The sequence below is a fragment of the Mustela nivalis genome (genome assembly GCF_964662115.1).
Source record: "Mustela nivalis genome assembly, chromosome: 18".
Lineage (NCBI taxonomy): Eukaryota > Metazoa > Chordata > Mammalia > Carnivora > Mustelidae > Mustela > Mustela nivalis.
Window position 1 is genome coordinate 4547716 of NC_139037.1, and position 25252 is coordinate 4572967.

General features: G+C 50.5%; 1 long non-coding RNA gene across 1 annotated transcript; it reads right to left on the reverse strand.

The window, feature by feature from the left end:
* Nucleotides 1-913: 913 nt before the first annotated feature.
* LOC309853659 lies at nt 914-17780 on the reverse strand. The gene is made up of 4 exons (XR_014305851.1): nt 17662-17780; nt 2661-2773; nt 1261-1350; nt 914-1167 (listed from the first exon to the last, which is right to left on the reverse strand). It is a non-coding gene; the product is annotated as an uncharacterized lncRNA (long non-coding RNA).
* Nucleotides 17781-25252: the final 7472 nt, after the last annotated feature.

The following is a 25252-nucleotide window of genomic DNA, read 5'->3' on the forward strand; positions in this document are numbered from 1 at the left end:
CGAGGCCCTGCCCCTCCATAATCAGGCACAATATCAAGTTCAGGAAGCTCCAACTGAGCCAATATTACTATTTTGTAACCACCCAAACACGTTCTCTGATCCTACATGGGGGGGGGCAGTTCCCCCTCAAGAGGAAGGACCCAACCAGGGGTCATTCACTGCATTTCAGAGTCCTGCAAAATAGCTTCCCAAGAGAACATTTTTATTTTTTAATTTTTGCTTTTTTTGTTTTGTTTTGTTTTCCTGACATTTTCCAGATTCTAGCCATGGGGCATCTCAGCTTGGAAAGAGAAGCCCTTCCTTCCTAGCCGGAGCTTGGCCCACCATCCCGGGTCCAAGCCCCAGCCCCTCCCCTGCCCTGCTCTTCCCCTCGGTCCGCACCTGCCCTGGATGCTAAGGGGGGACCTGGGGAAGGCTTCCCTTGTATGGTGCCTCTCAGAGTCTTGCTGTCTTTGTCCACAGCAGGCAGGAGAGGGAAGACCTCCTAAGAAGGGTGTTGACCTCCCCAAGGCACGCACACGTCGGCACATAAGTAGGGTTATTGGGTTTGGTGGGGCGGATGTGCATCTCCGCTGAGCAGAGCCAGAGCTGGGAGGTGGTGCTTCTCAGTCCCTGGGAGCGGCTCCCAGTGTCCCCAGCCCTGGAGGGCGGCCCCCCCAGCACGCCCAAGGGGACTGGGACGGAGCCCGCACCCTCCACTGGAGCTGCCGACCGCCTTCCTCTACCAACCACGCCTTTGATCGCCCACATCTGTCCAGCCACAGCCTCTCCTCTCAGAAACGGCCCAGACGATGCTCGGATACCCAGAAGACACACACAGTCCCAGACGTCATCAGAGAGCCTTTGCGGTTCCGACAAATCCGTGCACGCATGACTCTCTGTCCACGTCACGTGAACCCGCAAATAAACGTCCTTTTATGAGAACCCCTATTAGTTTAATCAACTGCCATTGGGTTTGCTGTGACACATGCTGAGCATTTCTACCGGAGACCCGTTCCGACAGGTCTGGCTGCCTGGAGCCTGAGTTTCAAGACGCGGGAAGCGTGTTCTCTGATCTGTTGCAGTCACGTTCCAGCCCCAGAGACACCCACTGGGGGTCAAATCCTGCCACGGTCCCTGAGGGACCTGGAACAAGTCCTGAAGCCCTCTGAACCTCTATTTCTTCATCTGCAAAACCAACGTAACACCGTGAGAATCGGGTGGGCTAGGCCGGTAGAACCCGGCCAGCGGCACCCTCATGGCCCACCGCCCCACGCTCACCTGCCCGTCCTTCCGGGGGCGCCTCCTCCTCCCCGCCCAGCTCTCTCGCGGAGGCCGAGCACGGTAAGCAAGATGGAATCATTTTAGTTTCTGCACCAATCCAAAATGTTAAAGTCAGTAAAAAAAAAAAAAAAAAAAAAGTGAGTGTCTCATATATACAGCTCAGTGTCCTTAAAACATAGATCCCACGACACAGAAAAATGAACCCAATTTAAAAAGATGGGCAAAGCATTTGCGAGGGTAATTCACAAAGAACCCCCAACGGCTAATAAATAACCACTGGTAACTGAAGAAATGCAAATTAAATCCACTAAGAGATGAATTTTTTTTTAGCTAGCATTTTCAAATAATGGCATCAGGTCCTGGCGTTGGTGAGAATGTAGGAAAATGGGCCTTAAACCACAAGGCTGGTGGGGTTTTAAGTCGATATGTTTGCAGGGCCAAATTGCAGCATCTACTAAGGCTTTCTAGGCATTTAGTATCTGTGAATTTATCTTCGGGAAATGATAGGTGTGCTTAGGAGTTTCAAAGAGTGTTCACTGCCTGCTTTTCTTTTTCTTTTTCTTTCTTTCTTTCTTTTTTTTTTTTTTTTAAAGATTTTATTTATTTGACAGACAGAGGTCACAAGTAGGCAGAGAGGCAGGCAGAGAGAGAAGGTAGCAGGCTCCCTGCGGAGCAGAGAGCCCGATGCGGGGCTTGATCCCGGGACCCGGAGATTATGACCTGAGCTGGAAGCAGAAGCTTAACCCACTGAGCACCCAGGCACCCCTGCTTGCTGCTTTTAACAGGGAACAGGTGCATTCAGCCTTGAGGCCCAACAAGAGGGGATCCCTTTGACAAATTATGGCCTGTCTCCATTATGAAAGACCTCATACCTTCACAGAGTGGTAGAAAGAGAGTTTACTGATAGAAAAAGTGTCCCCAGTTTATTGCTGAGTGAAACACAAGTTTAAATTTTAAAAACCATATCTACAGGAGAATCCATTTTGGTAAAAATGTACATTTATGCAAAGGAAAAACATTGAGAATAGTATACCCTCTAAACTTTTTTCTTCTAATTTGTGAATATATTTATTTTAATTATTGAGAGTGTGAATGCGCGGTGGGGAGAGGCAGAAGGAGAGGGAGAGAGGGCATCTCAAGCAGACTGCCTATTAAGCGTAGAGCCAGACGCAGGGCTCGATCTCAGAACCCTGAGATCATGACCTGAGCTGTTATCGAGAATCAGACGCTCAGCCATCCAGGTGCCCCTACACCCTTCTAAAGTTTAACAGTGGTTATCTTTGGATGGTTAAAGTACGGATAGTTTTTATTTTCTTTTGCTATTTTGTATTTTAAAATTTCTCTTATTTTTCAATAATCATTTATTTTTTTAAAAAGCGGGCATAAGTTCTGATTACCTGTGGGGAGTCGGACTGGATAGGTATGGGGGAAATACTTCTTTTTAAGAATACTTCTTCAAAAACTGGTGGTAAAGGTGGCTTCTCCAGTATCTTTGGAATCACCTAGTCTCCTGCAAAATCAGAGAAGGATCCGGCTGTGCAAGTAGGGCGTGTGAATTCTATGAGGGGGCTTTGACGGATTCCTAATTAGGATCCTGACGCGTGAAGCTGGGCATTCCCTATGGATGCCCCTGAGAGTTTCAGCCTCTGTCCCATCCTGAATCCAACAAAAAACAAAGTCCTATCTACTTGGCAGAGCGCTCGCTGCACAGTAAGTTGAACGTAGCCACTGAAAATATTCATGCAAATATCTTCATTAGTAAAATCACGCAATTAACCTGAAATATGTGCTAAATGAAGCAGGCAAATTGTTGCAGCTTTTCCCACCTCTTAATTATAATTTTGGTAATCAATTTTTTTCCTGATTACCAAAAAGGAAAAAAAAAAAAAACCCTTCAGTATGTGCATCGTGTGAGGATGAGTCGGAACGTGAGATAAAACCCCGAATCATTTTAGCGAAGAAGGCCATTAACCTTTCCTGTGTTTTTGTTCATCGCAGGCATTTCCTGCTAATGCTCATTGCGGAAGATGATTGGATTTTAACAAGAGCTTTTTGGATCAAGCGTCGGCCCTTCCTGAACTGTACGTTTTGCAAGTGCCGCTGTCATTAAAGGTTACCAGCACTTCCATTATCATCTTCCCAGCGTTTATTTCTTAAATGGCTTTCGACTGCCGTGTAAAAATGTTCCCTAAGTGAAAACTGACATCCCGGCTCACAGCCCGAGGTGTTCAGAAGGCCGCAAATGTCCAGCGGCCAAGGGGAAAGCAGCAGGGGTGGGAAGCAGGGGGTCCTGCTGGGCTCATCTCCCATGTTCTCTGGTCTCCTGTTCCAATTTACTGAGGTGTTAGGGGATTCCAAGTGGGAAGGCCACACAGTCTAGCATTTCACAAGGTGACCCTGGAGGAGCTGCTTAGCCTGGGGTACAGGGCTCAGTTTCTAAACCCGTAAAATGGGGAAGCGAGTGGGGTTTGAGAGATGACTTGAGTCTCCAGCCCATATAAAGGAGAAATCCTATTTGCCCACACTTAGGCTGACACCTTTTAACCTTCCTCTTTTAACGTGTTCTTGAAACAGTGCACCTCCTAAGACTAAACAGGAATTTACCGTCCTCAGATAGCACAGGTGGGTACTTGACCTTTCTAATAGGGTGCTGGTTTGGACCATTTGACATTAGAGTTTCTCCCGAGATGCAGAAATGCCTAGTGCTTAGTCATGAAAATAGAAGTAGGAAGAACACATATATGATACATACATATGAAGAAGAGCTAAGAAGGCAGGGGCTGGGAGAGCAGGTTGTGCACCGCACAAGGACATCCTCTAAGGGGAGCCTGCTATTCACGGCAGAGGTAACTGCAGATTTGTGTATTTATCCTGAAAGTTTTCTAGATAAAAAATCACTCCGTTGTAATGCTTTTCTGCCAAATGAAAATAAAATATCCCGAGAAGGGGCATCCCTTTTCAAGGGGCAGAAAGACATCATATAGGCTGCCACATGGGGAAAGCCCTCCCTCATGATGCTGGAGTTTGGAGGGGAAACAAGAAATGTAGGGGCAGAGGGGAAGGCGGGATGTGTGGGTCCTTTAGAGGTGTTAACCTGAAAAATAAAACTGCCAGTTATGTTACCAGCAACAGATGGGTTTAGTGGAATCAAAGAATTGCAATCTGGGACCGAAAAGCTGTGGCAAAACCGTGGGCAACTCTGGGTTGATACAGAGGCAAGCTTTTTAAGGAGAAAAGGATGTTGGGAGGGTGGTTATGAGCTAAAAGTCCACTGGAGGAAACAGGGGGTTCCAGGTGTGGTGGCTTCTTGCTGGCGAAGCTGCTGCCCAGGGAGGAAGAAAGCTCTCTCCCAGGAGTAGCAGCCACCTGCAAGGGTAAGCCCCTCTCTTCCGGCTGCGTCTGCAACTGACTACGAGTGAGGCAGGGCAAGAGTGCTGCCCCTGCCCACCTCCTGACTCCATTTGTGGGAGGTTTCCTGTGGCTAGTTTTCACAGAGGAGCCCCTGACTACGGTGTTATGGGGAATCTGGACTTCTGCCCTGCTTCCTGTTTAGGGTCTGCAAGGGGACTGCATCTCGGGGGGTCCTGAACTTACCAGGGGAAGCTGGTGATACAGCGAGACATGAAGAAGGGGCCTGGAGTACAGGGCAGGTTCCCGGCAGGAAACAGCCCCCTCCTGCTGGGAACAAGACCGAGATGTGGCCAGGGTCCAGGGAAGCCAGCAGAGACACGGAGCCAGGGCAAGGGGGTGGGAGGCCTGACCAGGCAAGGGAAGGGAGGTCCACGGACAGGCTGCCCCACAGAGGTGGGTCTGGGGGAGAGGACCCAGGAGGGAGGGAACCAGAGAATGAGAACAATACCCAGCATCTCCATCCTTCTTCCCTTGGCGTCGGTATTTGTGTCCATGTGTCATGTGTGCAGGGTGTGTATGTGTCCTGGGTGTGTGCACGAGGGTGGGGGGGAAGAACAGGAAGAGGGAGGGAGACTGTTAAATCAAACCCTTCTCCAATAGTCCATCCCAGAAACTCACTTAAATGATTATGGTACCCTCTTATAATGGAATATTCTAGAACCACGAAAAAAAATCCTATTTCTGAAAAATAGGAGAGATCAATACCACTTGTAATGATAAATGCAGAAGTTTTTGATAAAATTCTACCAACCGGCATTAAACAACTCATTAGAGAAAAGTTGCCCAGACCAAATATAGGCTTTGTTCTTAATGTAATTTATCACTAAATAAGAGAAAACATTTGAAAACATGAGTAATTGAAGCAGAAAGTTTTAAAAAAGGATTCAATGCCTCCTTTTCAGAGACTGGAAGCATAGTGTTCAAAGGGGATTTCCCCTCACCACGACGACACTGCAATTGAAGCTCAAGTTCAACAGATTATTTATGGACTGGCACCGGCCAGGGCACCGGCCGGCCTCACCCGGTCCACAGCGATGTGCTAAGCCCGACTCTGTTTGGCCCCGGACACCTCTTTGGTCCCATCTCCTCCCACCTTTCACTTAGCATCAGCCTCACTGACCTCCCTGATTCCCGGGAGCATACTGGCTCTGCTTCTGCCACAGGACCCTTGCACGCACAGTTCCCTCCATCTAGAACACGTGCCCTTGCCCCGGATATCCCTATGGCTGGCTCCCCCATTTCTTTGAGATCTCAGCTCAAATGTCACGATCTCTTCAGGGACTTTCTTGAGAACCGTATGTAAAGATCACACAAGGTCCGTCCCAACACCTTATCAATGCTCTCCATCTCCCCTCTAGCATACAGCACCACCTGCACGCCGGGCACACACTTGTCTGTCTCCGATGCCAGAACGCAAGGGCCATGAGGACAGGGGGTTTGTTCGCTGTTTCCCCAGGACCCAGAACAATGCCAAGCACAGTAATTGCTCAGAGAGTACTTACTGCACGAGTGAATGAGCAGGCCAAAGAGCTGCCCTGTGGAAGGGAGGGAACATCTGCGAATTGCCCACTGAGCCACCCAGGCGCCCCTGCACTTCAAACCTTTTTGCTTAGGAATCCTGCTTGCTTGCACTGCAAACATATTTTCGGAGAAGGCGAGATAGACACCTGGTCTGCAGCTCTGAAGGGACACTGACCCCTGGGTCTACAGGGAGCAAGGAGCTCTGAGGCCCCGCCCTGTGCAGGGAGCTCCGCCCCGTGCAGGGAGCCCCGCCCCTCGTCAGCCTGACCCACAGGAGGGCAGCTCCCTGCATTTCTCTGTTTCCAAGTGAGGCTGAGCTGCTTCTCTAGGATTTAGGGGTAGCTGCTGTTCCCTTTTCGGGGCCTGTTGCCAGTCCTGTCTCTTATCTAGTCACGGTCAGTCTTTTTCTTACTGATTCGGAGGAGCTGTTCTCACATTGAAGAAATCAGGCCTTTGGACCTGCCAAGTCTTGGGCGTGTCCCATCTGTCCATCTCCCTTGTGGCTTCTGAGTTTGGCGTCGCACTCAGAAAAGTGTTCTTTACTCTAAGGTTGTACCAAATCCTCCCGCATCTTCTTCTGCTCCTTTTGATTACTTTTTGATAGTGTATGTTGTCCCTGGGGTTAGGGGTGGGCTCGTCCCTTTGTAGCCCCGGCAACAGGACGGGAAGTTACCCGCGGGTCTTATCATGACCCACGGGGAACATCTGGCGCTGGGGAGACAGAGGAGAGAGCTGGAGAGAGCTAGAAGGGCTCTTCACTGGTCTTCACTGCTGCTCGGCCACAGGGCGTGTGTGGGATGGCCTCCCACAGCCACTGGGGAGCCCCCAGGAGGGGGAGCAAGTGGACGGCTCCACTCTCCGACACAGGGCTGGAGGCCCTCCGTGCCTCTCCAGATGTTTCTGGATGTTACATTTTATATAGAACCATACTGGGAATGTGACACCTTGTGACAGCCTCCAGCACTCAGTGTTCTGGAATTTCTCAGTGTGAGTTAACCAGACAGGACCCCTGAGGGCAGGAGAGCCACTAAGGTCCCTTTCTTGGAGACCCCTGAACCTCGACCTTTAGCAAGCTCTCTGCTGCCCGGACCACACCTTCACTCACCCCTTCTTAATCTTCCAGGCCAACCTGCCTGTGGGACAGGAGATGCTTCTGCTGTTCTGCGTGTCTCTGCCCCTCCCTAGCGCTCCCCGGGACTCCCCCTTGACCTCACAGAATCCCTCTCACCAGCCCACCCACGCCCGGCTGACAGCCTCCCCAGACACTAGCTCTGCCAAGGGTTTCTAAAGCCAGACGGTTTGCAGTAAAGATCTAACTTGAAGGAAAGTAGGAAATATATATTTCGTTATTTGGTATAAAAAAGCAATGAAAAAAAAAGCAATGATTTCATAGTTTTCATAAAAGGATACATGCTTATGCTTAAAAAAAAAAAAAAAAGTGAACAATGTTTAAAAGTGCAAAGAATAATGCCAAAGAAAAAAGCGCCTTCATACCCTCCTCCCCAAATCAGGACCATGGTTAGCACCTGGTCTCCAAGGTATGAATGAAAGAAAACCAGTGACGTGCTTTGCTGAAAACGGGGTCTGTTACTATACATAATATTTTCGATGAGAAAGGATTTGATTTTACTTGGATTCAACAATAAAACAATTGGATGTTAAAGTAAACAGATGCCAATGGTTGGATATGCACACACGTGCACACACACGCACACAATCGGGAGAAACAAGTTCCCCATCCCTTCAAAGTTAAGAAAACAGATTATCAGAGTCATAGAAGCTGAAGCCACTGACTTTCTCTTGGGCTCCATGTTTTAATTCCCACCGGTATTGACTGACTCTTTGGCATGAAAAATTAGAAAATTGGCCCATTTATTTTCTCTTTCCACTTCCCCCCCTGCCTGCCCCAATAACTCATTTTAAAAAGGAAAACTATGTTTTCTGGTAGTTGATGAACAAATGCCATAGAAATATCTAACACTTAACTATGGGCTGAATTAAAAATATTGAGAATCTGGGGAGTAAAGCCAATTAGATGATTACAATTGTGACACCTGAATTAATTAATCTGTTTTGTCTTCCCAACTCCGTCTTGAAGCTGGAATCCGACACAAAGACGTGAGCACAGTTCAATGGCTTTGAAGATTTTTTGCCTTCCGGTTTTGCCTCAGGAGCGAGAAGAACTTAATACAAGTGGAAAATTAAGATTTCTGTTGTACACGATAAAGATAAACTCAGGCACTCCATGGAGGCCAAATTACGGTCCGTGTTCCCAACACAGCCCTTTTTATCTGTGGTTGATGGAAGAAGAAATATCGACGCTACTCCTAACTAGGATAACCAGTTTGAGTATCATTTCCTGAAATGTAGCAGATCGTTTGGTTGTTCCTCTGTATTCCACAGAGAAGACAAAGGAAGTCGGTCTGATGCGATTGGGGGATAACGTCTGATCACATCTCCCTTTCGAAGCACAGTCTCTGCAATCAACAGCTACAGAGATGGTGGCTGTTGTCCCTCAGTCCTCCTACTCTGAAGAATGGATCCGGCCAAGAGACTAAAAGGGCTGCCTCCCTCACATGTCTCTCTATCCCTCCATTCATTTGCCCACTGGTTGTGTCTTTTGTTCACGGACTCACTTATACATTCAGCAAATATTTATTGGGCATTCACCAGTGTCAGCCCCGTGTGAAGCGTGACAGAAACAATGGCAGACGTATCCGTTAGTGTTTGCTGAGTAACAAAAGACACCGGCCAATATGTAGTATTAATACTTAGCTTGGAACAACAGTGATGTTTTATGACTTATGATCCTGCGGACGGGCTGGGAATTCTCCTGCTGGTCTTACCAGGACATGTGGCTCGAGGGTCAGCGGGGCCAGAAGTCCCAATATGGCTCCACTCACAGCTATGGTGGTTGGTGTTGGGTGTTGGTGGTGCCCCAGCTCTCCCCCGGCCTGGGGTTCGGTTAGATCAACATCCTTAGAAGGCGGCATTCCACAAGAAGGAACGTGGAAAGGGCAAGGGCTCTCAGGCTGGGCCTCAGAGATGGTAGAATAGCCCTTCTGTAGCATTTATGGGTTAGAGCAAGTCATGGGGCCAGTCCGGATTCCAGGGGAGGGGACCTAGGAGCCCATCTCTAGACAGAAGGAGAGGCAAAACCCCATCGCCCAGGGACCTGTACCGGGATGAGAGGAATCTGAGGTCATGGTTTGCAATCCTCCATAATAAGCAAGATGGAGGCGACCCCGCCCTCATGGAGCTTGGCGTCTGTAGCAACAGCTCGGATATGCCGAGTTCTTAAAATAGAATGTGCCAGACACCACTCTCCATGACTGACGGTGTCAGGATACACGATCCTCACGACAGCCTTACGGCATCCCAGTACGAGCCCCACCTTTCTCCCAAGCAGAAACACAAAGATGCTGCATGACTCCTGGGGTCTGGAAGGGGTCAGTATTAAACAAATGAGACACAGAAGTCGAGGTGGTCCATATGGAGGCCTACGGAGGTTAGTGTCTGCAGGTTAGGAGTCCTTCCTGGTTCAACAGTTGGCGACACGGTGGGGGTGTCGTCTCAGTTATGCGGAGGACAAGGGAGCGCGGCACATGGCGCCATCCGGGCACCTATCACGGAGTGACGTGTCCCATCCTGGGGGTTCACATGGCTTCTCCGGAGAAGGGACATTTAGGTTCCTGTATAAAGGATAAAAGCCCCAATCACGCAAGGAGAGGGGGTGGGGAGGAAGGTTTCCACGGGCACAGCCACCGAGAGGTCCGGGGCTGACCACCGCAGACTCTGCAGGGAGATCTGGAGCAGGTGAAGAAATCACCACGCTGGGCAGCGGGGGGTGGGGGGGCTGACAGGGGACACCGAGGAACAGCCACCCTGCCTTAGGAAAAATCACTCACAGATTTTGAAAATAAGCTGGGGTTTGGAATTCTCTGTGAACAGAATTCGAAAGGCAGAGGCCAGAGAGAATATTATTAGCCTCGTGGAGTAGTCCAACGACTCACGCGCTGAGTGCCCATGGGCTCTGCGGTCCCAGAGCCTTTCCGAGCACCTGCCTAAACACACACCCACACAGAACGCCGCCTTGGGGCTGAGTTGGGTCTAACATGAGTCCAGCTCGACTCATTTCTCACATTTTCCTCCTCATAACACGTCTCGATAATCACCATCTGTACTGACTGGCCCAGGTCTTTTTGAATGCAGGTACATGACCGTTTACTGAATTCTGTAGGGTTTTAGGTGGTTTCTAGTTTTCTCCTATTACAATCAACGCTACCAGGCACTGCTTTGTTATTCTTTTTGCAACTGGGTAAGTATTCTCTAGTGTGACCGCTGTTGCATTCTGGACATTTTATTTATTAAAAAATGATTTTATTTATTCATTTATTTGAGAGAGATCGAGCGAGCTAGCAGGGAAATGAGCAGAAGGAAAGGGACAAGCAGACTCCACCTTGATCATGGAGCCCAATGTGCGGCTCTGTCCCATGACCCCGAGATCACGTCCTGAGCCGAAACCATGAGCTGGACGCCTGGGCCAACTGAGCCACCCAGGTGTCCCCTTGCACGTTTCCCAGGGACTGTCGCCACGCCTCCCCATAAGTCTGTAGCAATTCGTATCTCACGGACCTTTTATGAGAGTACCCACTCCTGTGCCCATACAAGATATCATCCCTCATTTATAGTTAACAACCTGAAAGGCCCAAAAAAAAGAAAAAAAAAAAACAAAAAACCCCAAAACAACAACAACAAAAAAACCCAAACCAACAAGAGCAACAACAACAACAAAACCAACAAAGGGTTTGATCCCGACTGCTCGTCTATCAGCTGGTCTGAATCTCCGGGCAGTCTTATCAATGGTAAAGTGGCCCTGTTTATGAGACACTGTGTCACATTACAGGAGTCATTTGCTTGGGGAAACTGCCCAGATTTCTTTGAAAGTTTGTGGATAAATTGAGGGTTAAATTGCCTCCAAATGAAGTTTAAGGTTTATAGCAAAGCCTATGGCTCCGAAGGATATCAAAGAACAGCCCAGAGTGATTTCAAAGTACTCATAAGGCTGGAGCATATATGAACAGAGAACCCGTGGTCTGTCTAGGGCTTCTTCATTATAGGGTTCCTTCTGGGGCTAATAACACAAACTGGCAGAGCACCTTTCCTTCCGAGCAGACGAAGTGTGCTGATGAGCCATTTCTCGTCCTTGTCCAGACAGGACGGTGCTGTCCCCACAGATAAACGCAGGCTTCATTGTTTCTGAAGTTGTTTGTGGAAAGAATGAGTCAGCAGGAAAAGCAGATGGGAAACCACACGAAATCTGAATGAGGCTTTTGAACGGAGCTGCTTCAGTAAGAGCCGCTATGTTTTCCTTTATACCTAGGCATTTATATTTTAAATTCAATCAAGCTGAAATCTTAAGCGGCATCATTTTATTAAACACGGAACTGATTGAATGCAAGTTTGTCTTTTTTCTTTAAAAATGACTCCAGGGCGCCTGGGTGGCTCAGTGGGTTGAGCCGCTGCCTTCGGCTCAGGTTGTGATCTCAGGGTTCTGGGATCGAGTCCCGCATGGGGCTCTCTGCTCAGCAGGGAGCCTGCTTCCTCCTCTCTCTCTCTCTGCCTGCCTCTCTGCCTACTTGTGATCTCTCTCTGTCAAATAAATAAATAAAATCTTAAAAAAAAAAAATGACTCCAGACTGGACTGACCTGATTCTAAGTGCAGAACCCTGGAACACTGGGTGAAGCCATCGGTGGGCACAGAAAATAACCCTGAGAAATGGGGTCATTATTCTCAGGGAATTTCATATTATGTTATTAATGGAGAATGCAGACCCCCCTCTGAAGGCAGAATAGTGTCTCCGGGGGTGGTTTTGGGGTGTGATCAGTAGGACGGTGAATTTAAGAAAACAACCAGATAATATTTAATCCACACAAAGAAGCTACCTCTTGCTCCAGGCTCTCCCATCTATCAAAAGTCCTATGGAACGGACTTCTCTAACACACATCCGGTCCCCCCAGTTCTCTAGAAGTCTACTGCTGGTGTAGGCAACGTCGTCTCTGGTCTTGGGGGCGCCTCCAAGCGGTCTTCCGGCATCCATTCCAGCTCTGGCGCTGGGTGCGCTGGGTATCAATCTGGCCACAGTATCTTTCCTTGCGAAGTCCTCCTGGCTAAGAATCTCCAAGAACTCAATAACCCCAGTAACCCGATCTCCAAACCAGGGGTAGATTTTTGTTAATCTAAGCCAATTAGGGTGGCCCCATCTTCTCTGTAGTGAGTGGGTTGGACTAAGTACATCATCCTGTTCTGGTCAGTGGGCTAAGAAGAATTCTGCCAGGACCTTTTGGGAAGAGTTTCTTTATTCCTAAAAGAGAATTACTGGAGGTGTTGCTATTATTTCCTTGAGCTATTCTTCTACCTGGATGAGATGCTTGGAAGGTGGGGCCCAGCTTGCCACCAGACCAAGGACGAGGCCAGCATGCTGCGGGCGGATGGAGCCAGAGCCCATCAAATTGGGAAATTGGTTTCGCGCCCTGCCTGAGTTGGCTCTATCTTCGTGCTCTGTGAAAAGGGAGGCAGGACTCTTCCTTCTCCTTGAAGCCAGCCGGAGTCCGGGATTTCTATTACTTGTAGGAGGGCACCCGGTGTCCATGTGTCCCCATGTGGGGACAGGTCATAAAAACCACAAATCCTAACACGTTACTTCTCAGCTTAAAACTTCTCATGGCAATGACGAAGCACCAGGAAGAGACATTAAGAAAATAATCCCATTTACAATTGCACCCCAAATAGCAAAATACCAAGGAATGAGCTAGATAGAACAAATGACCTCCACATTTGTATGGAAGCATGAAAGACCCCAAATGGCCAAAGAAACCTTGAAACAAGATGAACAAAACTGGAGGTATCACAATACCAGATTTCAAGATAAGACTACCAACCTACAGCCATCAAGACAGTGTGGTACGGACACAAAAAGAGACACATGCATCAGTGGACCAGAAGAGAGAGCCCAGAAACAGACCCATGATTAGATGGCTGATGTATCTTTCGTGAAGAAGCAGAGAATATGCAAAGGGAAAAGGCGGTCTCTTCAACAAACGGTGTGGGGAAAACCGGACAGCGACACGCAGAAGAATGAAACCGGACCACTCTCTTATACCAGACACAAAAATAAACCCCAAATGGATTAAAGACCGAAATGTGAGGCCTGAACCCATAAAAATCCTAGAAGAGAGCAGGAGCAGTAATTTCTCGGACATCTGCGGTAGCGACTTGTTTCTAGACAGGTCCCCCCGAGGCAAGGGAACAAAAGAAAAATGAACTATTGGCAATTTATCACAATAGAATGTCTCTGTCCAGTGAAGGAAACAATCAGCAGAACTAAAAGACAACCTACTAAATGGGAGAAGGCATGTGCCAGTGACCTATCAGATAAAGGCTCAGTATCCAAAACCTATAAAGAACTTATACAACTCAACATAAAAAAAAAACAAAACAAAACAAAATGAAGAATACAATTAAAAAATGGGCAGAAGGGGTGCCTGGGTGGCTCAGTGGGTTAAGCCTCTGCCTTCGGCTCAGGTCATGATCCCAGGGTCCTGGGATCGAGCCCCGCATCGGGCTCTCTGCTCAGTGGGGAGCCTGCTTCCCCCCCTCTCCCTGCCTGCCTTTCTGCCTTCTCATGATGTATCAAATAAATAAATAAAATCTTTAAAAAAAAATGAGCAGAAGACATGAATAGACCAAATGGTCAATGGACACATGAAAAGATGCTCCACTTCACTCATCGTCAGGGAAATGCAAATCAAAGCCACAACGGGATGCCGCCTCACACCTGTTGGGGAGGTTAAGATCAACTCCCCAGGACACGACAAGTGTTGGTGAGGATGGGAAGAGACGGGGGTCTCTCATGCACCGTTGAGGGGAATGCAAACTGGTACAGCCGCTGTGGAAAAAAGCATGGAAGGTCCTTCAAGACTGAAAATAGAGCTACCAGGCGATCCAGAATTCCACTACTGGGTATACATCTGAAGAATACAAAAACGCCAACTTGAAAGGACACACGGATCCTGATGGTTTACAAAGGTCCAAGTGTGGAAGCAGCTCACGTGTCCGTCCATGGATGAACGGATAAAGAGGGCGGGTGTTTGTACACAAAGGAATATTACTCAGCCGTCAGAAAGGACAAACACTTGCCATGTACCACGACGTGGACGGAGCCGGAGGGGACACCGCCACGTCAAAGAAGTCGACATAGACCAACACGCGTGATCTCACTCGGACGTGGAACTTAAACAAAATCAATGAGCAAAGGGGGAAAAAAGAGAGACAAACCAAGAAGCAGACTCTTAACTGCAGCGAACAAACAGATGGTTTCCAGAGGGAAGGGGGCTCGGGGGCTGTCTGATGCTTATTCTCATGGTTAAGAGTTTGGTGGTGAGGGACACTCCTAGAGTTTCACAGCTGAAGCGTCCTCCTTTATCCTATCAAGAGTGTGCGCTAGCAGCAGGACGTCTGTGTTGATGTCGACCTTGACCGTTTGCCTGAAGTGTGTCTGTCAGCTTTTTCCACTGAAAAGTTACCCCCCCACACGCTGTACTCTTCGGGAGGATGTTAGTCTGTGCCACCCATGCCTGAGGAGTGGGGAGTTCTGCACCCCTGGAGCACAGTTTTAAAGAAAGCCTGACAGAGCCACTGGGGAGTCCCGGAGTCAAGGGTCACCTGTCAGAGGAGTCCCACGTTCTCCAGGACTGGGAAGGGCTCACGATGTCTGCCGTGCTCTGTCACTGGCTGGGAAGAGCCCACGGCAAGCTCGGCCTCCGTGCAGAGGCAACAGTGGATTTCAGGAGCTGGGGCTGTGGGACGGTCACCCACCCTGCAGTCAGAGACAGCTCCTCAATGACACTGAGGCCACAGGGAGAAGCCACGAGCACGTGGCTCCTTCGACAGCCCAGCTGAGGTCCTAGCCGACCACCTAGTGATGCGTCCGGCCTCTGGGCCTTCACTGCGGAGGCCCCGGGCCATCAAGACACATTCCTCTCATTGTGCTCTGTCCAAATCCCCCTCCCACAGAATCTGGGGGCGTTGCATAAGTGGTCCTGATCAGCCATGAGGTTTTGCGGTGACATGTCGCGCAGGTGACAGGGACGCGGCCTGCCCTCGCCGCAGGGAGGCCCGTCCGTCCCTTTGTAACTGACTCCCTGCTTTTGCTTACATGGCTGTGGCAGCTTCTGGGACAGACCCCACCCGGCCCATGGGTTAAGCAGGGACTGGAGGCTCTCGGGAGAGAGGCTCTGGAAAGAGCGCGCGGCCTCTGACAGCATCCACGGGGAGCTCTCCCAAGCCTGAGCTCAGCCCTCCAGCATCTAGGCCATGGGCACTGCCCCATGGGTAAAGGCAATTTGTAACTCATCCTCAACCCTGAAAATGCATTCATTTGAAAGGACTGGACCACTGCAGTAGAAAGCAGGGGACAAGCCGCTCAGTGCCCAGTGGAGGGGTCTGACCCACTGGCAACACGAGAGGTGGCTTCCTACCTGGGCAGGAACGCTCAGCACCTTCGGAGCCACACAAATTGAAAGGGTGAGGCAAGTCCTTTGACACAAAGAAGCTTCCGGTAAGGACTCAGAGCTATTTTCTGTTTGTCTCAAGAACCTGAAGCACGATTTTACGCCAACAAGATCTGCTCATCTCTAATGCATGCTGGACTGTTTGTTCACCACCTTTCAGAGAATTAGAATTTCTGTTTAAACAGAAGATTTTCTTCTCCTCATCTATGTACGGCTGGCACTGCAGAAGTCCTCTCATAGCGCACATCAGAGAGTGAGACTCGAGGGGGAAGGGAGGCGCAGGAGGGCTACCGAGGGTCCCCCCGCTGGGAAGGGGCAGTTACTGGGTTCTTAGTTGTCCACTTCATGCCAGCACGTGCCCAGGGGAGGAAGGAGATGGGGCACGAGGGAGGAGACGGGGAGGAGGAAGCAAGGAGGGGCGGCTCTGCGGACTTACTGGGCACCACCCCTGCTCTTGCCTTACGCCATTTGGACTTCCTCCCGGCATCTACCCTGTCCTGAAGCAGTCACCCCCCTCAGGAGAAGATGCTCCGACCTGTGGCTCCAGGGTGCATCTGTAACACCCAGGGGCATCAAAGTTGACTGTGGAAGTAAATTCTGGAGCCAGATGGCTTGGGCTAGAATCCCAGCGTTTCCATGTACAAGCTGTGCAATCTTGTCCGAGTAACTCAGCCTCTCTGGGCCAGGTTCCTCATCCGTACACGTGGCTAGGAATTACACCCATTTTATAGGGCTGTGCGAGGACTGAGTTAGTATTTTAAAGCGCCTACGAGGCTGGCTGGCACAGAGCATTTTGTTAAACGAATAAAAGCCATTTCATTCTCTTTCCTGGCATTTCATGGAGGGATGAGGAATGAATATGTGACTGTCTCCGGGCAAAGACACAGGAGAGGGAACTGGCCCCGCTCCCCAGATTTCCCCAGATTTCTTGTTATGTGAAAAACACACAGCCCCTCTCTAGAGCACAGAGGGGGTCGCTGCTCCTCACCCCAGAAACCTTCCTGACTTACTTCATTCCAAGTGGCTTGGCTAAGAGTTGGCTGGGGGTTCTCAGCGGGGATCCTGCATACTTGGGAACTCACGTGACACCAGAAAACAAACCTGCCACTTCCTTCCACATGCAGTGACATTCTCTAAATGCTAACTGTAACCATTAACAAAGGTGGCATAATGATATATTTTGTAGATATTTATATAAACACGGGCTGGGCTTTGCAATTTCACGTCCCTTTTCTGGGGTCAATACCATTTTCTTCCAGGTCTCCAACAGGCTTATATGTTCTGACGGGCTTGTAGGCCCTATGCCCCGCACCACTGATGCCTCCTGAATAAGTTATGGTTCAGTGTTCAGCACCAACAGACTTCCTCACCGTAGCAATGCGGCGGCCCAGCTCCCCCGAGAGCCTTCGTCCTCCCCCGCGGCCGGCTCCCCCGCAGAAACAGAGTCCGTCTTCCCAGCCTGGAATCCGCAGGTGACACAGCGCTCTGCTGGGCCTGTCCTGGCTGCACGGCCACCCTCGGACCAGGACTGTTGGGGGCCGGGGAGAGGGAGAGGGCTCTTTCATGTGACCCATGCAGGTCAGGAGAGGACTTTGCCAGAGTCACGGGGACAGGAACAGCGGAGGTGATTTCTCGCCAGTGATGCGTCAGGCTCTCGCGCAACAACTCTAACTTACTGACTGCTCGACTTCAGTGAAACAGACGCGCACACCTGCCCCCACGCGCACGCCTGCTCCCAGGCACACACCTGCTCCCACGTGCACGCCTGCTCCCACGCGCACACCCCACCCCCGCAGGCACACACCCGCCCGCACGTGCACACCCGCTCCCACGCGCACACCCGCCCGCACGCGCTCACCCGCCCCATGTGCACACCCGTCCGCACGCGCACACCTGCCCGCAGCATCCAGCGTGGGGGTCAACAGCTCAGCTCAGATGCCCAGAGGCCTCCTGCGTCCTCCCGCCCAGAAGCAGAGCGGGTTCTGGCTTTGCCACGCACCACGTTCGCCCCTTCCCATTGGCCAGAGCAGGTCACATGACCCAGTTCCCAGGGAGAGCGTGGGAAGGAAGGACACACCCTCCGCCAGTCCAGGGTTGGCGGTGGGGCGACCCTGCTCTCACGGTATGGGGGCGAGGACCAGCCAGGCACACGGTGTGTGGCTGTACGCGGTGTCTGTGACCTTGGCCTGCCTTTCCAGCGTGGCGCTGCCTCCGCTTGGCCAGGCTGTGGCAGAGCTGGTGGAAGTGGCTGCAGGCGCCTTTAAAGTGCGAATTTCTCGGTCATTTCAGGGACCTGGTACTAACACCTTGTTAGCTTCCCTCTCCCCGCTGATCACGGCGGCTCAGTTACCGTGGGAAAGCAGCAGAAAAGGGGGGGGGGGACGGGTCATCCTGCAAGTTGGAGAATGAAGAACAAAGAAAAATGGATTCTAAAAGTAATGCCTGAACATGCGCATTATGCAATTCCAACAGTAAAGACGTGCGCCAATCAAAGATATGAATACGCCCGTCCCCTTCTCTCCCTGATTCCCGGTGGTCGGACACTGTGAGCCCCTCCTGCCTCTGCCTCCTTGCTGTCCCCCAGTGCGCTTTCCTCCAGAATCCGGCATCCAAGCCGAGTGGAAGCATCCATCCTGCGGGTTGTTAGCATTCCTTGCCTTCCCCCAAGCTGTCAGGTGCCTCCCTGGAGCTTTTGGAATTACAGAGATGGGAGTTTCCAAAAATGTGCCAGGATCTCTTACACTAAGGGGCAAGCTGGCCTGCTCTGCCTCCGGGAAAGTACACCATGCTCTGGGCTCCGCCTTCCACTGAAGGCGAGGCTCCCCTTCCTTCTTGTTGATGTCAACAGGCTGGGAGCCCTCGTGGGTTTCCCCCCCCACAGCAGTCCCGTGCAGAGCTCCCTCTATGTTCGTTCCCCCAGCAGGGGACGCTGGTTGGGGAGGGGCAGTCGTGGGTGGGGATGGCCCAGGGACCAGAGGCCTTTGCTCCAGCCCCCAGATCTTCAGTAGGAAGGTCCCCATCCCCCTCTCTTCTCCTCTTAACTGAGTACTGAGTATTTGAGACCTCTCTGCCTCAATGGGGTAGGAGCATTAAAACACTCACCACATGGGTTGTTCTGGATGCTTCTGCCATCTGCCCTGTTGCGGAGAACCCTAGCAGGGTCCTTGCAGTGGCCTGAGCTACAAAGCTGGGGGCACAGCTGATTGGAGAAGAGGAGAGAAACTTATCCCTTGGCCCTGAGGGGCAGACGTACCTGGATAGAAATCTTGGCTGAACGCACACTGTGTGTCCTTTAAGTGCTGGGACCTCAAGTGCCACAGACTGAGGGCCTTGCAATGAACAGACAGATACCCTGTCATGTTCTGGAAGCAGACGTCTGAAATCGGGCTGTCGGCAGGTCCAGGCTCTCTCTGGAGCCTCCAAGGCAGAATCCTTCCTTGCTTCTTCCGGCTTCTTGGCCATCTCTGGCGTCCCGTGGCTTGTGGCAGAACCCCTTGGATCTCTGCCTCTACTGTCCCAAGGTAGTCTCCAGGGTGCTCTCGGTTTGTTCTTTTCCCTCCCATTATGACCCCAAGCATTGGAGATGGGCCCGGTCTGAGCCGATCTGAGCTCACCTTGATGTGGTCACATCCACAAAGGCTGTTTCCTAATATGGCCACACTCCCAGGTGCTGGGGGCGGGGGAGGCGGTTAGGACTTCAACATACGGTTTTGGGGCACACTGTTCTACCCACTCTAGTGGCCTGCCGGTATCCCCTCAAATGGGGCAGTAACAGACAGCCGTCCTTCCCCTGGGCGGGCAGGCAGGAGGTGACACAGCAGGGTAGGGTCGACAAAGCCGTCAGCTTCTGGAGCGAGCAGAGGGGCGCCTGTGATCACCTCCGGCTGCAGAAAAGAGAGGGTGGAAAGATCTGAGTACAGGAGGGTTGCGCTGGACTAACCAGCTGTGTGCTTTGGGGTGGGCCGCTTACCCTTTCTGTGCTCCACTCCCCACCTTTAGAACAGTGATGGGGGACCCGAGGACCCGTAGAATCCTTTGTGCCTTTGGCGCTCTGGAAGCCTATAACGTCTTCTCCCCACCCCAACTTTCAACAATTGCCTTGTCTGGTTCGTCTATTTATTGTATCATTTTTTATTTATTAGTGTTTTTGAGGCAGACAAGAAGTAGAAACTGGGCTTTGTCTCTGAGGGGGCAGGCTCATGTTTTTTGTATGGCTTCAGGAAAACTTGACATGGAACACAGTGGAAAGTTTTACTGAGAACAAAAAAAACGTTTTCCTTTATCGTATTTGTAACTGACATTTGCTCAGATTTGGCAACAAGATAAAAGTGGGAGGTGGGTTGACTTTGGGTCAGATTCAACTGGTTGAATGCCAGTTCTGCCTCTTTCTGTGTGAGGTTGGGCAAGTGCATTCATTCATTCATTCATTCAATAAATACATATTTGGGGGGTGTGTCAGCCAAGCCGCACCCAGGATTTTGGAGAGTCAATGGTGAGCAACGTGGTGGGTTCTGGCTCTCTTGATGCTTACAGACTACAGAAAGACATTAATTGGATAACCACGTGGATCTACATATATACCACAAGAGAAGCTCTGAAAGGTATGAAAGCAATACACAAGGACACTGGCAAGGTCTGCAAGATTCAGAAAGGACCTTCTGATGATGTGAAGTTGAGCTGAGATGCACGTATGTGTAGGTGTCCGCTAAGGACAGAGTGGAGGGGAAGAAGAGCATTTCCAGCAAAACAGCACATGTGCAAAGGCCCTGGGGTGGAGGGATCCAGCTTGTCCTAGAAACAGCTCTGGGAGTGTTATTTACTCGTCTGTTTAGAAACAGAAGAGTACAGCAAAATGCCGATCTCTCTGAGTCATAGGGGACATCAAATGAAATACTGTACAGAAAAGTGCCTGTCGAGGGCTTCCTCTTTCCAGGGGAAAGCCAGCAGGGCTCTCCAGGTTCCTCAGTCTGGGGACAGAAGCCTGGGGGATTTGGGTTCTAGATCTCTGACTAGAAAGATCAGATTTGGGTTCGGACTCTCTGCTGCCTCTGTTGCAGGTGGGTCAACATGTCTAATAATGTGTTTTTTATTCTCTTCTCACCATGAGGGGCAATGGTCAGTATACTACTTGGGTCTTTTAGTTTTGAGAATTGGGGAATAATAAGACCCCCCCTCCCAAAGCTCTGCATATCCACGGTCTTACTGTGGTCTGCACATCACCTCCCAGCAAAAGATGTTGCTATCCTGTTTCCAGAAAGGGGGCAAGTAAAGCTGAGGCCGTTGAATGACTTTCCCAAGTTCCTGGGCAGGGAAACTAGGTCAGCCTCCTGGAGGTGTGACCTGTGCACAGGGTTTGCATTCAAACCCCCAATCCCCTTTTGGTTTCATGCTTTGTCATCACCATCTTGAAATTCTTAATAGCTTTTTTTTTTTTTAAAGATTTTATTTATTTATTTGACAGACAGAGATCACAAGTAGGCAGAGAGGCAGGCAGAGAGAGAGAAGGAAGCAGGCTCCCCACTGAGCAGAGAGCCCGATGCGGGGCTCGATCTTAGGACCCTGGGATCATGACCTGAGCTGAAGGCAGAGGCTTTGACCCACTGAGCCACCCAGGCACCCCTTAATCGCTTTTGAACAAAGGAGCTCGCATTTCATTTTGCTCAGGGACCCCCGCCAATGATGCGGCCAGTCAGGCTGTTAGAATAGGAGCTTCAAACCAGAGCTGCTCACTCCAAACCCAGAGCCTTCGTGCCTCCCCGGGCTGATTCTAAAGCACACAGCTGGCATTTCCCAGTTTGGCCCCCAATACGGCTCTCCGTTCCCTATGGGGTGAAGCATCTTATTTCCTAATGCAGGGATTCTTGGCTTAAACTAAGTGTAGCTGCCCTCCGACACTCTGTTAGTTTCGGGCGGACGCACAGTGATTCAATGGTTCACATCACAAAGCGATCAGGATGAATCCCGCTGCCGTCTGTGACCACGGCATTGCTACATGTTAACAGCATTTCCCGTGCTGTATACTGTGTCCCCCGAACTTGTTTTATAGCGGGATGTTTGTACCTCGTGATCCCCTTTGTTCCCCTCCTCTCTGGCAACCACCAGATCGTTCTATCTACGCGTTTCTTCTGTTTGGTTTGTTCTTTTGGATTCCACATATAAATGAAATCCTAACAGCGTTTGTCTTTCTTGTCAAACTTACTTCATTTAGCATTATAGCCTCTAGGTCCATCCGTGTGATTGCAAATGGCAAGAGCCCATTCTTTTCTTATGGCTGATACTCCCGTATGTGTGTGTGTGTACACAGAGATGTGGTTTTTTTTTTTTTTATAAAGATTTTATTTGAGAGCGAGCGAGCGAGCGAGCATGAGAACGGGGGGAAGGGGAGAGGGAGAAGCAGACTCCCCTTTGAGCAGGGAGCCGGATGTGGGCCTTGATCCCAGAATCCTGGGATCATGACCTGAGCCAAAGGCAGCCGCTTCACCGACTGAGCCCCCCAGGCGCCCGTCTGTCCCTCTCTCTCTTCTTTATTCGTTCATCCACTGATTGCCAGAAAACACCTGGAGGAGGGAAGGTTGGGGAAGAACACTGAGGCGTTGGCAGTAAGCCCAGAGCAATAAAAGCCGCATCCCTGTGGGAGGGCGCCCAGAACTGTTGTGGGTAAAAGTTTTCCAAGTGGTTCTGAGTGGTCAGGCATCAACGGAGCCCGGATGGTGGAGAGCCTGGCATTGTTCCTGGCACTCTGTGGGTGTTTGATAAATGCCCTCTAACTTTTTTGAGCCATGAGTTGACTAAAGGGCTCCGGCTAAAATGAGTCTTGAACTGGAAGAGACTCATCTGGGATTTTAGGTGCACCAGGAGCTCAGAGTTCATCAGGCAAAGTGGCTGGAGAGAGGCTGCTCAGCGGGGAGGAGAGGGAGAGAGCGGGAAAGACTTGGAAAGGACGTCCATCTCCCCAAAGTGATTATTTCATTCTCTTTGCCTAGAAATAGCACCCAGTTCTGTCTTGGCAACTTTCCCCCCCATTCATGATTACAGCATTTCGATGAGCAGATTAATTCCAACTCTCGTCTTAGCAGAAGGCATATGACCCAGGTTGGGCTAACTGGATCATTCTTTCAGCTACTGTGACTGGCTGAGGGATGGGCACATACCCCAAGCCAGACTAATGAGATGCAACCCTAGGAAGACTGTGGGAACCCTGACCCAGGGAAGCTCTTTCTTGAGGGGGTTTGATGCAATCTGGAACCGCTGGTGGTCATTTAACCATGGTGGCAAGAGTCAACACAGAGGATGGCAGAACTGATTAGTACATGTTTGAGCACCTGGATTCAGCCATGCCTGAATCTACCCCCAAACTCCTTCTTACAGGAGTCCACACATGCAATGAGTTTAAGTAGATTATGGGTCATTTGCTGCTAAAAGCATGCTGACAGCAGGAAGGTAAGTATCCTGGACACGCTTCTCTTGGTTCCGGACTCACCCTATAGAAATCCAAGATGAGTTGAACCACCAGTCCGCAGTGAGAGGGGACATATATGCTCAAGGGGCAGACGGTTTCCGAGTCTTAGGTACACAGCATCCTGAGGATCTTTCTCCCCCATCAGAGTGACTGTAAACCTTTGAGATGGTCTAGTCCGGGTCCATGTTTTTCTCTAGCCACAGAGTTCGAGTAATTCACATACAGCCAAGCATCAGATGTTTGCTGAGTATCTGCTTTCTGCCAGGCACTGTGCTGGGCACAGAGATTGCAGAGATGACTGTTCCGAAGTCAACCCAGAAAAATCCATGCAGCCAGTCATTTTCAGAACTTGAGTATGGGAGCATTCTTTATCATGGGGTGCCTGGGTGGCTCGTCATTAAGTGTCTGCTTTTGGTTCAGGTCATGGTCCTGGGGTCCTGCAATCAACCCCTGCATCAGGCTCCCTGCTCTCAGCAGGGAGCCTGCTTCTCCCTGTCCCCCTCCTCCTGCTTGGGTTCCCTCCCTAGCTGTGTCTCTCTCTCTCCCTGTCAAATAAATAAATCTTAAAAAAATATATTATATTGGCACTTCTCAATGGGTGTCTAGAATCTTTCTCCCCGTGCCTCATTCTTGGAGTTCTGCCAATGGATGTGCTTTGTCCCAAGAGATACCAAAAACCAGGGCAAATCCATCCACTCCCTGTTTAGAGCAGTTATTTAGTGTAAGAAATTCCACTTGAAGCCTGAAATGCAGGCCAGAAGGTGGTCAGGAGGGCAGAGAGCAAAGCATCGTGGCAGGTGAACAGAACTGAGAGGGGTGTGTGTGTGTGTGTGTGTGTGTGCACGCATGTGTGCTCAGAAGACTGATTTTTTTTTTTTTTTTTGAGTAGCAGTTTTAATCCAGTGTTTAGAAAATACCTGCTTCATTGTTACTTGGTCTGTTCCTGTGGCAGCACTGTCCCTTACACAGAAGCAGGAGGGCCACTGTGTGCATTCGCTTGCTGCACACACGGGACCTCCCGGGCTGCTCTGTGATCCCGGCCAACAAGTGAGACAGCTCGAGGCTTAGAAGAAATCCCCATGTGATCTGTTTTGCCTACTCACAAGTGGAGCTGCTTAGTTTGTTCTAGAAAGTTCCAGCTAGCATTCTTGTGGGCCCTCTGCCCTCTGCCTACCGTCTACATACCTGCCCCTCAGGTACCAGGACTTGAGCCAGGAGCCCAAGGGGACTGGAAGATGAATCAGCAAAGTCCCAAGAGGCCCCCTGCATCTCTCAGACGGGGCAGACAGACACACGGCAAGGAACCTGAGGTCAGTGCGGTGTTAAAGCCATGCTGGAAATACCTCGGGTATCCCCAGAGAATGGGGATCCCGCTCTTGGCGCGAACCGAGCCCAGTTTTGTCTTACAAGGATAGACGACTTGGCTCTTACTGGTTGAAGAGGGGGTTACCATGCAGAGATGGGTTGAGGACACATTTCTGGGGCGATGAACACGGAAATCTGTTGGTGGCACGGGGTCAAGTTCCGATTCCAATTCCAACACGGGGATTTTCCCACACCGAGCAATTCTATGACATTAGCCGGGCTTCCCGCGATTCAACTCCATTCTGGCCCGAGCTACCCGGAGATGGGACAGGGTCAGATCCCACACGTGAGGACTCAGGCCTGCCAATCTGCCCTTCAAGCCGAATGCCAGGTCCAGGCTGACAGCTTGGTGCGACCTACAGGCTACAATCCAGGGCCTCCCCAGACCCCCTCCTGGTTCGCGGACTTTGCTACAGCAGCTCACAGGACTCAGAGAAACATTTTACTTACCTGTTAACAACCAAGTGGACAAGACGCACAGAGCGGAGCCTGGCGAGAGGGCACGGTGCTTCCGAGCCCGTCCCCGACTCTTCTAGAACCTACTCGAGTTCCAGTTCACTAACCTGGCTTCAGGCATCGAGGGATGATTGATTAGATCACAGCCTTTCTTCCCTCCCCGGAAGGCTCGGGGTGGGACGGGAGATTGCACCCCTTCAGTGC